Source organism: Falco naumanni, chromosome 6, assembly GCF_017639655.2.
Source record: "Falco naumanni isolate bFalNau1 chromosome 6, bFalNau1.pat, whole genome shotgun sequence".
In the NCBI taxonomy this organism is placed as follows: Eukaryota; Metazoa; Chordata; class Aves; order Falconiformes; family Falconidae; genus Falco; species Falco naumanni.
In genome coordinates this window covers 12,237,800-12,243,799 of record NC_054059.1, presented here as the reverse complement: position 1 = coordinate 12,243,799, position 6,000 = coordinate 12,237,800, and positions in this window count along the sequence as shown.

Here is a 6,000-nt window from a genome sequence, read left to right as displayed (position 1 = left end):
GAAGCCGAGTAGGAGGAGGGTGCTGGCCGTGGTGCTGAACGGGCCAGTCCCGCCGCACGGGCACGCAGTCTTGTAGAAAGGGCACCAGCCTCGACGGGAATAGCCAGAACTGAAAAAAACAAAGACTTTACATAATACTTTTGAAATGTACCGTATACTTAGATGAACAGTAATGCAAGAATCCTTGTATTATCGTCTATGAATAAATGCATTTTTTTTCACTATTTATACTCGCAATCCACATTAATGCCATTACACATGGATATCAGCATCAGCCCGCTCAGTTCAGGGTGATGTAAATATAAACATTTACATTTAATATTTGCAGATTTTCTATATTAACTAATATTTTCACATTTGAAAATGCCAGCGTTTTTTGGAAAGAAATTGTATTAACACTTACCACCATTAAATCTATTTGTGGAACAACCAAATGGAGCTGGAGAAAAAAAAATCATCTATATATCATAGATTCATGGTGTTTAGGATCAGAAAGGGTGCTATATTACTCAGCCTGACATTCTGCCTTTCATAAATCCTCACATTTCACCCACTTAACCCTGCCTTGAACTCAGACAGTTGTGTGGTTAAAACTTTTGAAAGGAAGATAGACCTGAATTGAAGAAATAAAAAATTAATTTTTTCCCTTCCTCCAGTATTACTGCTTTTTCTATTACAGAGGGGAACTTGGTATTTTCTTTATGCAGCGCAACATATCCAAGTCACTTCTTAATGTCTTCCTTGCTAAAATTAAGCACTGAGCTCTTTAAACCTTTCATGATATATTTGCAGTTCTTTCCTGCTCTTTCCTCTAATTTTTCAGCACCAGTTTTAAGACATATATACCACTTCTGGAGGTGGCACACCAGTGTCACCAATGCCACATGCACACGTGCAAACTAAAAAGCATTTCTCTGTTTCTATTCATTACTTCTGTTTGTACATTCACAGTTTGTGTTACCTCTTTATGCCATAGCATCACAATAAGAACTCAGATTTTTGTCCACTGTCATTCCACAATTCATTTTAAAGTCACGATTTTTCAGTTTAGAATTCAGTATTCCATAGGGATAGCTGTATCTTGCTGTATTCAATTACAGTTTGTTTGAATAGACAAGTCTACCAGCTGACCCAAATCACACTGACTTATCTATATTCACTGTTAGTTACCACTCTGCCAACTCTCATGTCATCTGCAGCCTTTATTAAAGCTGATTTTATATTTACTTTTAGGTCACTGAGGAGAATGTTGAATACTGTAAAATTTAGTCATAAGGAAATCCATCAGAGAGACACTACCTAGGGATGATTCCATATTGAAAGACAATGTTGCAAACTATAATTTCTCAGTTCACTTATTATGCACTTCACAGGTATTGTGTGGTCCTAATTGTTTAACAGAATGTCATGAGGTGCTATGTCATACTTTTTACTAAAGCCTACATTAGATCATCTCAGTTCCTTTAGCAAAGGAATTCTTATGTCAAAGAAGTAAAATGACCTACTTTTGTGTTAACTGAAATTTGTATCTTCCTACCTTTTAATTCCCATTAAAGACAGTATATAAAAGATTTCATTGCAAATGTTCTGCAATGCTATTCTGCACTGCTCTCACTCTAAATTGCCATTGTAAAATACTCTTCCAGACTTATTTTCAGTATATGTCCCCATGCTTTAATTCTTCCTTTAAGCAAATATCCTACAATATCCTTTTTATTGTGATGAGCTGTCTTCTACAGCGTATTATTCAGAGCAGCTGAAGCTGACTCACAAAAGATTCATTATTTGTTGTCCCATAACTGCTGCTATTTACATACATTTCCTATGGGATGTTTCCACTCTTCAAACCACAGAGAACTCAGAGCGTGTATGTAAACTGGATACTAAAAGATAAGAGGTGAAATGAGGACTGTAGTGTTACAGCCGTGAAGAAAGTCGCATCTAGAGGTGTGTACTGGTAGGGAATAAAGTGGGAGAAGATTTAGGCAAGGAAGTTGATAATGCTTAGACAGTGATATCAGAATATAACCTTTCTTCATAGCTCCTGAGAATCAAGGAGCTGGTTGTTTTTGACTGGTAGAAATGAAGCTTGGTATTTCAGGCCAAAATTATACATGCTGTAGCATTTTAAAACTGAGCCTGAATGTTTAGAGTTCAGAAGTTCTAATTTAAATGTAAAACATTAAATCAAGGACATTTTGAGAAAAAGCACCCAGTCAATCTTGAATAAGCCCCTGAACTACCAGAGACTTTTGTCAGCACATATGGTTGTCTAACAGGGTGCCTCAGAACAGTGGGTGATATTATGTGCCATATGAGCTGCTATACCAAAGAATGATTGAGTTTCTGGTAATAGCACAACCAAAGACTAAACTCTGAAATTAGCTAACTCTTCTTAATCAATATCAGCATGTTATTATTTCATCTATATTTAATTGCGTTCTTAGTGGGCTAAAATAATGCCTTTTACCTGTCGGGAGAAAATAGGAGGAAGAATGGTTTACCTAAATAAAACAAAACTTTTGAAGAGGATTATTATCTTGCTATTAACTTGATTAACTGAAATACTTTACTGGAACAAAAATCAAAGAAGAGGGACTAATAAAACAAACAATGTGGAGGCTTTGATACTTTGTTTCATGAATTTCATAGAAAGGCATAGAATTTACCTGCAATACCCATAAAGGTGTGATAATATGGCAGGGAATATTTTCCTGACCAGAATTAATTTGGTATCTTATATGTAGAAATTCACACGTTCATATAGCTCAAATTTCCATCAGATCCCTAAATAATCCTTTGTAATAATGAACTTCATTGCTTGTGATGCACTACACATTTAAAACTTTACCTAAAATTTCAGGAAGTGGTTTGCTTTCTGTAGTTAACTCAAAATAACTTGTGGAATCTGATTTCCAAATAGCAAGTTTTCAATCACTGTGAAACCAAAACACATTTGTGGAATCTCAGTTTGAATACTTTATGGTGGAACACCTACACCAACAGTTGCTTTTGATAATTTAGGTGAGGAAGCCTTTACAGGCTAGAGCTAGTACTGCTTAACTCAGTACTTGCTAATTCTATTGTCTTCAGTGTAAGCAGTTTCAGTTATTTTCACTTACAAAGAAGCATTTGCCCCACCTAGTAATTTTCATTACCTCTCTGTACATTTTTATTATTAGGAACTCTGCAGGCACATTTGAACTTCAGCTGTCAGAAGCAGACGAAATTCTACTGGAACCCATAGTTCAGCTAAATATTTGGCTCTACAGCCAAATACAGAAATCAATGAGATTTCCTGGAACGAGTGCAATTTTTGAAGTAATCACGTTAATGTGAGTGTACCATCATACCTGCACTCTCCATCCAGCCTCTGCTTTAAAAAAATAAAATACTATATACACAAATGTGCTTTACAGACTAAGCTCTAAGAACGAGTGGGAAGTTATGTATTTGAAAATGTAACAAAAGGCTCTGAATGTCAGAGGACAGTATAGGGGGGGTCTTTGTAGGTGTTTGTGTACCCTTTGCTGACAATCAGCTCTGCTAGCAAAATGAAGAGGTCACAACCTCACCCCTTTCAGCTGGCACATCAGAAGACTGAAAGAAGAACAGTCTGCGTGAAATGGTCTCACATGAAGAAAAAATGCTATGTTGTCCCTGAGTCTCACTCTCTGACAGGTCCTATCAGATTAGCTTTTCTTCTTACTAATTCCAAGCAGCTGCTGGTGTTCAGTTATTCAAATGCTTTTATTCAAATCCAGCACCAGTTACAATCATAAGCAAGGTAACTTACATCACTTGCTTTTCTAAAAACCTCATTGCAATGTGCAGGCACCGTCACAGAAGTGTCCAGCACCAAGGTTAGATGATTTTGTCGTGAGGTAAGGTCTCTTTCAGGAGTCACCAGCATTCCGTAGGCTTCCTCTATTGTTTTTCTCATTGCACATTACCTTTCAGGAAGTGTATGTGCTTTTGGTTTGGGAGGTAATCTTGTCAAAAGATTTGGTTTACTGCCACTTTTATTGCAAGAAGGATGTTCTACTAGAGCATCACATTAATTAAAATTGCAAATAATTACAAAAACTTGTTAAGTAAGTTCTGTAAACATGGTAAAAACAAAGTAGTCCATACATTTAATGAAAAACTGTGTCACCTCAAGAAAAGTAAGAATAACAATGCTTAAGATTCCTCCTAACAGACATTAGGAACAGGAAATACACTGTATAGTGCATATGCCCTGAGTGCACTGATTAGCTTTGATTGCCCTGAGAACATTTGGGACTTCCACCTATACATCCTTCACCTCCAGCCTCCCAGCTCCATTTAAACTCAGGCCCAGGCCCTACTCCCTGCCTGAGCTACACTGTAGGTAGCTCTGTGTCCAGCTATGTTCCTTGATGATCCTGACTTGCTGACTGGACTTTCTGTCACTTTGCATATGTCTGATCACTGGACTGTTGGCTGAGCCTGTTACTATCACCAACCCTGCTCTGTTTGTCTTGCTTGGATACTGTGGGATTGTGCCCTTCTCAGTGTGGTCATTGCTCCTACCTACTTGCACTGTGGTCAGTTCCTCATCTTCTCTCACAAAGTAGCCCCATGCTTATTCCTCCTTGTGACAGCATGTAGTTTACTAACTAAAGCAGAGGCCTGGAAATCAAGATTTTTAGTCTGTTCATAATTTTGCCATTGGGTCTCAATTTTCAAGCCAATCATGTAATCTCTGAGCTTTCTAGTCTTTGGCTATATAAATAGGTGTCGTAGTTAGCTATTGACATCTTTAACTTCTTTTCAAGGGAGGTTGCGGTTTAGGAAGCCTTAACCCATCTTCTTTCTGGATTAGAGGTCTAAACCACCAAAATGTCTTAATCTGACCTTTAAACTGTTTGAAGTTTAATTCTTCAGTAAGCAGCATACTCTCAAAAGGACTCAGCATTCACACTGGAAAAAAAGATACTGGTAGTCTTCTGTCAAATCTTATCCACAAGCCGATTTTTTCCCATCTGAAATGCCAAAGCAAAATACTGCACAAAGCAGGTTGCTCTCCTTTTTCAGGTCCCCTTTGGTGAACGTTCAAAGTGTTGTCCAAATTAAAAGCAGGCACAATACCTAGGTGCTGAAGGCTAAATAAAGACTGGGTAGAGAAGGTATCTGAGTCTTAATTTTGCTCTTCCTTCTTGTTTTCGTGGCGAAAACATGAAACCTGGAAACACGGAAGGTCTTCCTGAGCCAGGACATATCCTCCAGCAGAGAAAGTAATGGTGCCATTTAAAGACTGGAAAAGGCCTCCTGGGCCTTGTCAGATCAGATGAAGTGCTGCACTTACGAGCTGTTATTGGGAGGACAAGAAGTCATAAGGGTCTCTTTAGGTACCACCTACTCTGTACTGACAGGCTAAACAGGGAGAGGTTCTCTACTGGGACTCTGAGGCCAGACTGAGCAGTTTGGCCCAATCCATACTTCCTAAGCACTTTTAGCCTCCAAACTAGCATGGGATTATTTAAATTCTTTGTAGGAACTGGCTGATTTGTGCTCTCTTGAACGAAGAAAGGGAATTGTTTGAAGAGGTGACAGCTGGTATAGGAAAAAACCTTGCCGCAAACTAAAAAGTAGAGACAACTGACCTCCAATGTCTATGTCCACTCTATGGCACTCTAACTTATTGACGACAAAGCTTATGATGCCGGTCAGATACACTTCACAGTTATACCCTTTGGACCTTCTGGTTTAGTGGGTCAGAATGAGCAAAACCACATCAGGCAAATAAGCAGGCATTCTCTCCTGGGTACCGTCTCACAACACCGAACCGAGGTGCCAATCATAAGCTTGTGCTGAGACCAGTAACGTAAACTTCCAGCTTCTGTCTTTCACAAGCAGTGGAAAGGTTGACAATATAACACTTAGGGCAGAATTCAGATTCAGATGAAACAAATTCATCTAATGTCAATTAGATGTCACAGGATCTGCTTGGGGTCCTGTAAGCCCTTTAGTCATGCC